The sequence below is a fragment of the Canis lupus genome, chromosome 35 (assembly GCF_003254725.2).
Source record: "Canis lupus dingo isolate Sandy chromosome 35, ASM325472v2, whole genome shotgun sequence".
In the NCBI taxonomy this organism is placed as follows: domain Eukaryota; kingdom Metazoa; phylum Chordata; class Mammalia; order Carnivora; family Canidae; genus Canis; species Canis lupus.
The window spans coordinates 22,783,183-22,797,210 of NC_064277.1; the positions used below are offsets into that span (position 1 = coordinate 22,783,183).

A 14,028-nucleotide genomic window follows, 5' to 3' on the forward strand; every position below is an offset into this window, starting at 1 on the left:
TATAGTCACAAGTTTGCGGTCCTTTATTCAAGAAAACAAAACAAAACAATGTATAGATTGGAGAAGTACAGTGACTCACAAGCAATGGAGCATTCTTCCTGAGAAATTTTAGGCAAGAACGAGTTAAAAAAAATTTTTTTTAAGATTTTATTTATTCACAAGAGACACAGAGAGACAGGCAGAGACATGGGTAGAGGGAGAAAGCAGGCTCCCCATGGGGAGCCTGATGCAGGACTCTGGGACCCTGGAATCACGACCTGAGCCAAAGGCAGATGCTCCACCACTGAACCACCCAAGTGCCCCAAGACCCAGTTTTATTGAGCATTAGAAGCAGCAATGAATAAAAGGGCATGAGAGCTTGGAAGGTTGTCTGGGAGGTCCGGCATCTTTGTCCAAGGCTAGCAGGCCCTATTTTCTAGGGTAATTTAAGTTAGCCAAAGCTGACTTACAGGATTTCCATTTGCATATGTTAGTATTCCTTGACAGGTGTTTCCCATAACTCAGAGTTAAATCTGTGATGTGGGCTGGTTCAGGACACCAGCCTCCATTTTCTGGGTCCCAATACATGAATTAACTTCATCAGAAGATTTCAAATACTATATAAGACCAAAACTTTATGAGAATTCAGTAATTTTTTAAAGTGGCTGATAAGGCCAAGAATTCTGAAACCACTTATATGCAAGCTAGCATATACTTCCTTATGGGGGCAATTAATTTTTTCAGGTATACGTATATTTTCTCTCCAACTAAATTATAAACTTCTTGAGGAAAAAGATCAATCTTAAAATATAAGTTGATATAATTTGACTTCTAGTTTACAAATTTCTCACCCATTAACATTAATGATTTTAGTTTTTAAAAAAGCTAATGTGGGCAGTCCCGGTGGCTCAGTGGTTTAGCGCCGCCTTCAGCCCAGGGCATGATCCTGGAGACCCGGGATTGAGTCCCACATCAGGCTCCCTGCATGGAGACTGCTTCTCCCTCTGCCTGTGTCTCTGCCACCGCCACCCCCCCCCCATCCCCCGTCTGTCTCTCATGAATAAATAAATAAAAATCTAAAAAAACAAATAAAAATAAAAAAGCTAATGTTTACTATAAGCACACATTTTAAATGAAAATATGAAGAATTTAGGAAAACCACTTAAGTGATAGAGGATTTCAAGACTGCTGGTATGCATGACAGACAACTTTGTATTCCCCCACTGTAAACAGATGACTGTATAGTAGAAAGAAGACACCTGTCTATTTTTAAACCTCAAGGACCAAATGATTAAATTAAAAATAGAAGATTAAGGTATGTCTCATATTTCTTAGGATTTTTACCATTCACAACAACTTTTAGAAGAAATAATGGGAGAATATAGGAACAAGAAAAGAACATAAATGATACAACAGAAAAGTATAGCAACAACAACAAATAAAAAATAATGAAAAAAAGAAGAGCTATGAATAAATTCACCAAGATATGTTCATTTTAAGACTTAAAAATGGGAAGTTGTGAGAAACACAAGAAATAAATGGAGAAAAACATGAATAAATGTTTTTGGATAGAGAGGCTCAACATCAGAAACGTCAATTTTTCCTAAGTCAACCTATACACTTCCATGTTCCCAATAAAAATGATGCTAGTAGAAATTTTAATTGGAGGAATAGAAAACTAGATAAAACTGATCACAAAGTTTACATGGACGAATAAACAAGAAGGGGAGGCAAGAATTTTTTGAAACAGAAGAGAAATAAGGCAAAATTATTCCTACCAGACAGTGAAACATGTTATAAGGTGACAGTCATTAAAACAGATGGTATAAGTGCAAAAGTAGATCACTGAATATTCAATAAGTAGGTCCAAATATTTACAAGACTAAAAGAAATTATTAAAAATGGCATCTCGGGATCCCTGGGTGGTGCAGCGGTTTGGCGCCTGCCTTTGGCCCAGGGCGCGATCCTGGAGACCCAAGATCGAATCCCATGTCGGGCTCCCAGTGCATGAAGCCTGCTTCTCCCTCTGCCTGTGTCTCTGCCTCTCTCTCTCTCTCTCTCTCTGTGACTATCATAAATAAATTTTTAAAAAAATTAAAAAAATAAATAAATAAAAATAAAAATGGCATCTCAAAAAATTTTTTAATTAAAAAAATAAAAATGGCATCTCAAATCAGTGGAGGGAAAACTGATGATTGAATAAATGATACTAAAAAAATGGCAAGCCATTTGAAAAAAAATAATATGTTGTATTCCTACCTCACACCTTACACGAAGATAAATTTCTACCCTAAAAAACAAAACGTGGGCACCTGGGTGGCTCAGTCAGGCATCTGCTTTTGACTTGGGTCATGATCCCAGGTTCTGGGATTGAGCCCCATCTCTGGCTCCCTGCCCCCTGCTCCCTGCTCATCAGGGAGTCTACTTCTTCCTCTCCCTCTGTTGCTCTCTCACTCTCCCTCTCTTCCAAATAAATATATCAACTCTTCAAAAATAAAACAAAACAAAACCATAAAAGCACAATAATAAGCCACAGGATTGGTTTTTGACAAAGGTACTACAATGGTTCAGTGGAAAGAACAGTCTTTCCAACAAACGGTACTGCAACAACCAGGTATCAACATGCAAAAGAATAAAATATGACCTCTACCTCATACCATATGCAAAAATTTTAAAAATAGATAAAAAAATGAAATATAAGTGCTAAAACTATAAACATACTAGAAGGAAACAGGTGTAAATCTTTATGACCTTGGATTAAGCAACGGTCTCTTAAATATGACACCAAAACAAAAACAATAAAAGAAAAAACCGATAAAATAAACATCAAAATTTAAAATCTTCTGTGATTGAAAAGACACCATCAAGAATGTGAAAAGACAACCCATAGAATGGATAAAATTTTTGTAAATCACATATCTAATAAGGAACTTGTATCTAGGGCAGCCCCGGTGGCGCAGCAGTTTAGCACCGCCTGCAGCCCAGGGCATGATCCTGGAGTCCCGGGATCGAGTCCCACGTCAGGCTCTCTGCATGGAGCTTGCTTCTCCCTCTGCCTGTGTCTCTGCCTCTCTCTCTCTATCTCTCTGCATTTCTATGAATAAATAAATAAAATCTTACAAAAAAAAAAGGAATTGTATCTAGTATACATAGCTATTATAACTCAATAAGACGAATAATATTTCAAATAGGCAAGGATCTGAACAAACAGTTATCCAAAGAAAACAGATAAATGGCCAATAAGCACATGAGACCATGCTTAACATCATTAGCTGGGAAATGCAAATCAAAAGGACAAGAAGATACTACTTCACACCCATTAGCACAGCTAACATCAAAAAAGGCAAACAATAAGGACACCTGGATGGCTCAGTGGTTGAGCATCTATCTGCCTTTGGCTTAGGTCGTGATCCTGGGGTCCTGGGACTGAGTCCCACATTGGGCTCCCAGCAATGAGCCTGCTTCTTCCTCTCCCTCTCTCTGTGTCTCTCATGAATAAATAATAATCTTAAAAAAAATAATAAACATTTTTTAAAAAGGCAAACAATAAAAAATGTTGCCAAAGATATGGAGTGAGTAAAACTCATACGTTGCTGGTGGAAATGTCAAATGATGCTGATACTCTGGAAAACAGTTTTTGTCAGTTCCTCAGAACGACTAAATATACTTACCATATGATCCAGCATTTCTACTCCTATGGATGCAGCCAAGAGAAATAAAAACATATGTCCACATAAATATTTGTATATGAGTATCCACAGAATCATTATTCACAATCATCAAAAAGTAGAAATCACCCCAGTGTCCACCAATTGAAAAATAGATAACATGATGTAATATATCCATATGTGGAATATTATTCATCAATAAAAAGAAATGAAGTATGGATCTATACTACAAGATGGATGAATCTTGATAACATTATGCTAAAAAAATTAAAACATGCTAAGTGAAAGAAGTCAGATACAACCACGAATTATATAATTCCATTTTAATTAATTTATTAATTAATTTATTTATTTTTATTTATTTATTTGAGAGAGAGAGTGAGCAGAGAGAGAGAGAGACAGAGAGAGCACGAGCAGAGGAAGAGGGATTTAAAAGGACCAGGGAGCTAGACGTGTGGCTCGATCCCAGGACCCTGGGAGATCATGACCTGAGCAGAAGGCAGCCACTCAACTGACTGAGCCACCCAGGTGCCCCTATCATTCCATTTATATGGAATTTGCAGAATAGACAAATATGTACATATGTACAGAAAAGTAAATTAGTGGTTGCCAGGATTGGGAGACAGGAATAAAATGACAACTGAATAATAAAAAGAAATGATTTTTCTTATGCACAAGATTTCCTTTGAGGTAATGAAAAAGTTCTAGAATATATGTGGCAATGGCTGTACACCTTTGTGAATACACAAAAAGTCACTGAACAGTGTAAATTGGTGAACTGTATGTTATATGAACTTTAGCTCAATAAGTTGTTTTTTTTTTTAAAGAAAAGAAACTATGAAGGACTACATGTAAATATATAACTATATAATTGCATGAGGAAAGCCTAGGCATGATATGAACTCAGAAGTCACACAAAAAATATGAATAAATTGTACCCATTAATAAAAGGTAGAAATAAAAATTTTCATAGAAACATCGCCACATATGAAGTCAGTGTCAACAAAGTGGGAAAAATATTTGCAACTCACATCACAGACGAAGAATAATTTCCCTAATAAACAAGAATGCCCTCAAATCAACAATCATCCAATTCAAAGAGTTGTTCATCAATGGACAGGACACAGAGAATATAAATGCATTTTAAATACCTCAAAAGAAGATGTTCAAAGTCAGGAATAAAAAAGAGGAATACAAATTAAAATTAAGGAATGTCATTTTTTCACCTACGAGATGGTCACAGATGAAAAAAACCTTCCTACTTTCTTCTGTTGGTGAGGATATGGCTACTCAATGCTCACTGATGGGAGTGTGAATAGGAACAGTGTCTATGGAGGGCAGGGGGCAGGCACTACGCACTTCCTGCAATCCCACTTCTGAGAATGTATTCCACAGACACACCTGGACATTTATGAAATCCTATGCACTCTCTGTTGCTCCTGGGTACAATACTGGAATGAACAAGCAGACTGCAAGCAACCAAACTTCTGTGAGCAGAGAATTGGTTAAATAAATCACAGTCCCCCCAAACATGAAAAACTCTGCATTTGTGAAGAGAGAGAAAACTCTTAGCATGCTGGCAGATAGCAAGACCTATTGTTCCGTAAAGAAAGAAAATGCAAAACAGTGATTATGGTATTTACTAATCCTGTGAAAAGGGAGTCGGGTAGGGGAAAATATAAATATCAATTTGCTTGGAGATGAATTCCCTCTGGAAGAATATACAAGAAACCATTAATATTTATTATGACTAAGGGGAGGGCAGGGACAGAGACTTTTTTTTTTAAGCAAATAGCCTTTTGTATCCTTGGAGTCATGTGAACATCTTTAATATTTTATAAATAAATATATTTAATACTCTTGCTATTATGCTGGGTCACTGAAGGCTTAGATCCACTTGGCAACAAGAGCCTCGGTAAATCACAAGAGCAATAAAGAGCCTGCACAAGGTTACAGTCAGGAAATGTATGTGACACATGAGGGACAGACGATGAATAGGGCAGCCACACTTCGCAAATAGGCATACAGGATTCCCAATTAAATGTGGACTTGGGATAAATCACGATTGTTTTATCATGCAGTATTTAGGACATATTTCTACTGTATTTTATCAGGTAGCCCTGGCTATGAGGGCAGCTAAGGCTGCCCTGGACAGCTAGTATATGTCCCTCCCCAGAAGAAGATCTACACATACAACATCATCCAGAGAAAGAGCCAACACTGATTCTTCTTCGCTCACGGAAGTAATAGCTTGACCCAGTCACCGTGCTGAATCCCCACTGATGTATGAAAGCATTTAATGCAAGCATGAGCAGCTTACAGACAAAAGACAGAACACAAGGAGTCACTATCTTTCAAGTGAAAGGGAGAAGCAAACTGAGAGAAAGGACTCAGAAAGCCAGTCGGGGGAGGGGGGGAGGGACATTTCCATACCTTAATTTTCAACTTTTTTTTTTTTTAATTCTTTTTTATTTTTTTATTTTTTTTATTTACTTATGATAGTCACAGAGAGAGAGAGGCAGAGACACATAGGCAGAGGGAGAAGCAGGCTCCATGCACCAGGAGCCCGATGTGGGATTCGATCCCGGGTCTCCAGGATCGTGCCCTGGGCCAAAGGCAGGCGCCAAACCGCTGCGCCACCCAGGGATCCCCAATTTTCAACTTTTTAAATTAAGCAATCCCAATTTCAAAGAGATAGAATTACTGTAGTTCTCTGAAACATTGTTCAAAGCCAGCTGACAGCTTTCATCTCAGCTGGAGCTGAGTGTATGGAAAAAAATAAAATCCTGTATGTGACAGCCAGAATCCAGCCTGATACTTATCTCCTCACTGTTCTGTTTTTCGGTAAGGTTTGCCCACAGGTACCCATTTTGCTGCGCTGGAGTTCACTGTTGATCCTAGAAGAAGTCACTTTTATACTAGGTAATGTGATATTACCTCTTATGCTTTTTTAAATTAATCAATTTTATTTATTTATTTATTAGATAAAGATTTTATTTATTTATTCATGAGAGACACAAAGAGGCAGAGACACAGGCAGAGGGAGAAGCAGGCTCTATGCAGGGAGCCTGATGCAGGACTGGATCCTGGAACTCCAGGATTACGCCCTGGGCCCGAACACAGGCGCTAAACTGCTGAGCCACCAGGAATCCCCTAAATTAATCAGTTTTAAAGGCAAAGAGCCTGACAAAGGAGCCTCCCTCCCCATCTCCAGGGTCTACTCTGAAGGAGCAACCAGCCACCTTCAACACTTGCAGCTCTTCTTTCTGGTACTTACCTTACCTTTTAAAATACAGTTTTTATCATTACTTCCTGAATTTTCCATTTCAAGCTATCTTGTCTGCATCTTTATACAGGTGCACATGCACTTTCCCTTCCCTATGTTATCCCTCCTGACTACATCACAATGTGTCATCACTCCATTTCCATTCAGTGTAGCAGAGAGGAGGTCCCTCTTCACACAAAGAAAGAACAGGATAAAAAGATACAAGTTTCTACAGAACATATGACAAACTCCTTTTAAGCACAACAGTGTTTTTGAGGAGGATGGAAAGTACAAGGAAAGCATGGTCAAAGTGAATGGTTTCCCAGACTTCTCCACAGATGACATTATTTGTTCTTGTGGATGTTAATTACCTCGTATCTCATGTTGTATTATATTCTTTGTGAAACACTGTATACAAGGTTTTACAAAAATTGGTATGAACACTGAAGATATTTTTTTTTTTTAGGATTTATTTATTCGAGAGAGAGCATGGGCACATGCACACACAAGCAGGAGGAACAGTCAGAGTGGGAGAGAGAATCTCAAGCAGACTCTGCACTGAGCATGGATCCCCACATGGGCCTCTATCTCATGATCTTGAGATTATGACCTGACCCGAAACTAAGAGTCAGATGCTTATCCAACTGCACCACCCAGGAACCTCTTTAAAATCCTATCAGTTAATATAAAAGATCCAGCATGATCCTCTCAAGGTATCTTTTTTTTAAGATTTATTTATTTATTTATTTATTTATTTATTTATTTAGAGAGAAAGAGAGAAGAATACAAGAGCAGGGGGAGGGACAGAGAGAGAGGGAGAGAGAATCCTTAAACCAACTCCCAGTTGAGCACAGAGCCCCACACATGATTCAATCTCAATGACCCTGAGATCATGACCTGAGCGAAAACCAAGAGTCAGATGCTTAATTGACTGAGCCACCCAGGTGCCTCTCAAGATATTCCTAAAAATCCGTTATATTCAAATACTATAAAAGCTCAATTTATCTTGATGTTTTTACAGTGGATACTTGATAATTTCTTACTGCAGTGGATTTTTAATAAGGTGATTTATGTTAGCTTACTTTCTAAAAACCCATACATGCAAAGCAGACTTTAAAAATAACTTTTATTGGGACCCTGGGTGGCTCAGTGGTTGAGCATCTGCCTTCAGCTCAGGGCATGATCCCGGGCCCAGGGATTGAGTCCCACATCAGGCTCCCTGAGAGGAGCCTGCTTCTCCCTCTGCCTATGTCTCTGCCTCTCTCTTTGTGTCTCTCATGAATAAATAAAATCTTTTAAAAATAATAAAAAATAATTAAAAAATTAAAAATAACTTTTATTTTCCATGTGTTTAATTTATTATAACTATGTAATATTCTTCTTGAATGAGCTGCATATAATCATACATCTTTCTTTTAAAAATGTTTGTACTTTGGGATCCCTGGGTGGTGTAGTGGTTTAGTGCCTGCCTTTGGCTCACGGGTGATCCTGGAGACCCAGGATCGAATCCCACGTCGGGCTCCCGGTGCATGGAGCCTGCTTCTCCCTCTGCCTATGTCTCTGCCTCTCTCTCTCTCTCTCTGTGTCTGACTATCATAAATAAATAAAAATTAAAAAAAAAAAAACTTAAAAATGTTTGTACTTTGGCAGTTAATAAATGTCTTGGTTGCTTGTTTAGTTTTCTATATACCTGTCACTCATCTTTTCACCTGTCAATGTGATGACAAAGCTGTAAAACATTTCTTAGTCAGCAAAAATTGTCAGTAATATTAGGAAGAAATAAATAAAATGCCAAACTGAAAATGAACTTAAAAATCAGGGGATTAGATGAAGGGATATAGTTCAGCAAAGATATTTAAAGAGACAGCCAGTGGCTCAATTGGTAAAGTGCCCAACTCTTGATTCTGGCTCAGGTCATGATCTCTGGGTCATGGGATCAGGGTCCATGCTCAGTGGGGAGTCAGCTTGGGGTTCCCTTTGCTTCTGCCCCTCTCCCCTGGGGCACTCTCTCTCTAATAGATAGATATTTAAAAAGATAAATCAAAATCCTAGTTTTCTACTATTTAATCTAAAAAAATTGATATTTTAATAGCATAAAAGTAGGAAAGATATAATGAAGAGTAATCTTTTAAATAAAATTAGTTTTGTCATAACTAAAACACAAGGCAATAATAATAATAAATAATAAATTGGAATCCCAAATGTCCCATATTGAGGTATGACTAAGTTAATTGAATATCCCACGGATATATAATATTCACGCATTACCACAGTCTGTGACACAATATTACATGAGAGATGTGGACCGTGAACAGAAAATATGGCATAACATATGTGTGGGAAGAGTCTGGATCTCTGTGTCTAGCAAGATGGCAACCCAGTAAACTATTGAGGTTGCTGGGAAAATACGATACAGTACAAAACACCCTTTCTTTTTTTTTTTTTTTTTAATTTATGATAGTCACAGAGAGAGAGAGAGAGGCAGAGACATAGGCAGAGGGAGAAGCAGGCTCCATGCACCGGGAGCCCGATGTGGGACTCGATCCCGCGTCTCCAGGATCGCACCCTGGGCCAAAGGCAGACGCCAAACCACTGCGCCACCCAGGGATCCCCCCAAAACACCCTTTCAAATCCATAATCACACTCAGAGAATAAGCACTAAAAGGAACAGGTAGCTGGAAAGCAGAGTGAAAAACCAATCCCAACACAGTGGCTGCCAGAGATTGCAGGTTTCTAAAACCTGGAGTTCAGTTTAATGATGTTAAGAGGGCACAGGTCAGAGCCCTGGTCACATTCAAGTCCAGGAGTTGGAAACAAAGAACCTCATGGAGCCAGGAACCTTTGGGAGAGATCCTTGTGGGCGAAAGGGTGAATAAGAAAGCAAAAATATCTGGCCCCAGTGTTCTGTGTGAAGAAAAAAATTTTCTCTCGAGAATTGGCAACCGCAGGTTTGGGCTCAATTTTTCATGGCAAGTTTGGTTTCCCAAGAGGAGAAATTAGGTTAAAGTGGCCCTGCTGGCTGGGTGGCTCAGTTGGTAAAGTGTCTGCCTTCAGATCAGGTCATGGTCTCAGGACCCTGGGAAGGAGCCCCGCATGGGGGCTCCCTGCTCAGCGAGGGGTCTGCTTCTTCCTCTGCCTCTGCTTGCCCCCTGCTCTGCTCTCTGTCCCTTTTTCAAATAAATAAAATCTTAAAAACAAAAAAGCCTCCCCAAAATTCAAAAGCTCAGTGGATGGCGGGGGGCACCCACCTGGCTGGTTCAGTCAGTAGAGCAAGCGACTCTGCATCTCAGGGCTGTGAGTTCCAGTCCCACATTAGGTGTAGAGATTACTTTAAAAAAAAAAAAAGGCTCAGTGGATGGGTGACCTAGCAGACTTGACAGCGCTAAAGAATTAATGAACTTGGGATCCCTGGGTGGCGCAGTGGTTTAGCGCCTGCCTTTGGCCCAGGGCGCGATCCTGGAGACCCGGGATCGAATCCCACGTCGGGCTTCCGGTACATGGAGCCTGCTTCTCCCTCTGCCTGAGTCTCTGCCTCTCTCTCTCTCTCTCTGTGACTATCATAAATAAATAAAAATTAAAAAAATAAAAAATAATAATAAAAAAATAAATAAAAAAAGAATTAATGAACTTAAAGGCGATGAGAGATGAATCGAGTGGGTGCCTGAATGAAGAGGATATGAATGCAAACACTTTGAGGAGGAAACATGCCCTGTGTTCCAGGACAGCAAGGAAGCCAGCCAGGTGAGACAAGGGAAAGCACCAACATACAGTTGGGGAGGCAGCGGGAAGCCACTGTAGTTTGTAGATCAGTGTAAGGGGTCCCTGGCTTGTTCTTGGAGATGGGACGCGCTGGAGGACTGGCTCCCTCAGCTGCCATATGGAAGACAGTGCAGGGGTCAAGGGCAGACGCAGAAACGCGGTGGGAGCTCCTGCCGTGATCCAGGTGAAGGACAGTGTGATCCAGGTGAAGGACGGTGTACTACAGCAAGATGGTAGCAATGAAGGTCCTGATTTATCCTGAAGGTGGAACCTACAGCATTAGCTGCTTGGATAGGGTGTAGGTATGGATGACAAAGCAACTGGAAGAAAGGCAAGGCCATGACCCAAAATAATGCAAGACATCCAATGCAAGTGGAGCTGCTGAGCAGGCCATGGGATAAATCTGTCCAGAACTCAGAGGAGAGAGAATGTGGAAAGTCCTGACCACAGAGCTGGTGTTCAAAGCCACAAGACTGGTTAACAGCACGGCAGGAATATCATATCCCCCCTTACTTGTGGGGGATACATTCCAAGACCCCACCCCACAGATGCCCAAATCCACAAATAGTACCAAATTCTACGTGTACTGTTTGTTCCTATGCACACATATGTCTGATAAAGTTTAACTTCTAATTTAGGCACTGTATGAGATTAATGACAACTAGTAATCAACTAGGATGATTAAAACAATAGAGTGTGATAAAAGTTACGTGAATGTGGCCTACCTCTCTCTCAAAGTATTTTACACATTGTGCTCTCCTCCTCCTCAAGACTTGAGATGACCCCAATGCCTACATGTCGGGATGAGGCAAGGTGAATGGCGTTGGCCTGGTGCCATGGCCTTAGGCTGCTACTGACCTTCTGGTGTCGCAAGGAGGGCCAGAACCAATGGAATGCAGTAACCACAAGGAGCAATACTACAGAGATGGGAGGGAGTGACTGCCTTAGGAAGACAAGGAAAAGGAGAGGAGATCTGCCCCAGCCATGATCTTAAAAGGGAGAGAGGGGGGTGCATGCGAGCAGGGAGGGACGGCCTGTCTTCACACAATTCTATCAACAATACTTTTCTCACCCTGTCAGCCAGACCTGCAGGGAGGCCTTAATGTGCAAGGGAGGGGAGACCCTAAAATAAAGGAGCACCTTCTGATGTGCAGAGCACCACACTCTGCGGTCAGCAGGGGTGCAAATCATATTGTAGCAATTTTCCCAGGCTGCTTTGGCCAGAGCAAACCAACCATAGCTCTGGCCTGAATCAAAGTATCAACTGAAAGGACAAGTAAGTGGACTGCAATCATAGCTAGGTCTCACACTGCCTGAGTAACTGGCTTAAAATGCTGTCCTGTGTTTCCTTGGTTAATAATATACCACTTGGGGGGAAAGTTAGCAATTTATTTTCAATTTATTTTACCAGTGTTGTGGTGGGAGCAGTGGAGTTGATTGAGTTTTTTTAGTTTTTTTTTAGAGATTTTATTTGTTTATTCATGAGAGACACAGAAAGAGAGAGGAAGAGACACAGGCAGAGGGAAAAGCAGGCTCAATGCAGGGAGCCCGACGTGGGACTCCAACCCAAGACTCCGGGATCATGACCTGATCCAAAGGCAGATGCTCAATCACTGAGCTACCCAGGTGCCCCAGAGCTGAGTTTTTTTTTTTTTTTTTAAGATTTTATTTATTTATTCATGAGAGATTCAGAGAGAGAGAGAGGCAGAGACACAGGCAGAGGGAGAAGCAGGCTCCATCCACGCAGGGAGTCTGACATGGGACTCAATCCCGGGTCTCCAGGATCACGCTCTAGGCCAAAGGTGGCACTAAACCACTGGGCTACTGGGGCTGCCCAGAGAGTTGAGTTTCTTGAACTCAACATTCAGACATGCAAAAAATAGGCAATTCTACTGCAGAATTTTTTTCAAAGATCATTTTTTGCAGCCAGGGCTGCAGCACTCTGGAGCTTAGTTTAAATCTTAGTTAGGAAGGGTTCAAATCTGAGAGCCTATTTGCTTTTACCTTGAAGGAAATGCTGACAATCCATAATTGTGTTTTGTTTTTCCCATTCTGAACCTATCCCTCAGGAGCTCCTACCTGACCCCTATGCGTGCAGAGGACTTACTTCCTCTTGCCAGTCTCTCTGGTATTTCGTTTCACAGCAGGAAACAGAAGCAGTGTGATATCAGCCAGGGCTGGCACACTGGAAACCGAGAAGCATGGAGTTAGGCTCACCACTCTTCTGAGGCAGTCTCACTCATGCCCTTCTCAGTCCCTCCACCGATTACTTTCCTTCAGGTTTCTATACACCCAAGCTTCCCGGAAAGGTGCTGGTTGTGATTATTATGGAAAACTTAGGTCTTATTCTTTCTGAGGATGCCAGAATTTTCATAAGAAGATTCCAGAGAAACCTCTGACAGATGGTGGTATGGGAGATAACGTACTTGTCTTGTGATTCTCTATCACAGCTACCTCTTAACACACCTGTGTTATCAACAAAGCCTGAGAGAAGCAGAATGCTGCAGTAACAGACCAAATACCCAGGGAGTCATTACAGAGGTATAGTTCCATCCTTGGAAGCAGCTGATGTCTCTAAAGACAGATTCTAGAGACAAGGGTCACTCTTATGAGTGACCAAGGACTGTCCAGAGACATAGTACATGCAGCAAATATATTCACATTAATCTTTCTTGGGGAAATCAGCTTCATTACCAGAACTTTGGCAAGCTAAGAATAAAAAGAAACTTTCTAGTCCAAGATGGCAGACTGGACACAGATCTCTTTCCCTTTTCTAACGTTCTCAGTAAAAAATAAACAATAAAAAAAAAAGAGGGAGAAGGCAGGCAGGACATTTGAACAGATAGAAGAAAATAAACCAATACACAAGAATAATCAGAATAAGCACTAGTACAGACCTGAAATTCCAACGAATTCCTAGAAGACAGAAAGAAGGTGGCATGAAACTGATGGAGAGAGAGGAAACCCTTGGGCAGCCTGGGTGGCTCAGTGGTTTAGCACTGTCTTCAGTCCAGGGTGTGATTCTGGAGACCAGGGATTGAGTCCCATGTCAGACTCCCTGCATGGAGCCTGCTTCTCCCTCTGCCTGTGTCTCTGCCTCTCTCTCTCTCTGTTTCTCATGAATAAATAAATTAAATATTTTAAAAAGAGAGAGAGAGAGAGAGAGAGAGAGAAAACCCATTCCCTAGAGATGGAGGCAGCACAGGACCCCAGAGACAACACTGAAGAAGCTCCAAGTCCTCCACCTGTGAATGGAGAGACAGAACAGGCCAACACACCATCCTTGGGGCGATGCCCTAAAAGAAAACAGCCAGAGAACTTTTCTTTCAAGAGGTTGCAATATGTCTGCCTCTGAAA

General features: G+C 40.9%; 1 protein-coding gene across 7 annotated transcripts in view; it reads right to left on the reverse strand.

The window, feature by feature from the left end:
* Positions 1-14,028, reverse strand: part of KIAA0319 (KIAA0319 ortholog) — a 96,809-nt gene that overhangs the window by 64,464 nt on the left and 18,317 nt on the right. For 2 of the 7 annotated variants that reach the window (XM_049105873.1, XM_049105872.1), the window contains exon 2: positions 3,651-3,673. The exons of the other annotated variants lie outside the window; for them this stretch is intronic. The gene's annotated coding sequence lies outside the window, so the exon portion shown is untranslated. The remainder of the gene's footprint in view (positions 1-3,650; positions 3,674-14,028) is intronic. 7 annotated transcript variants of the gene reach the window in all.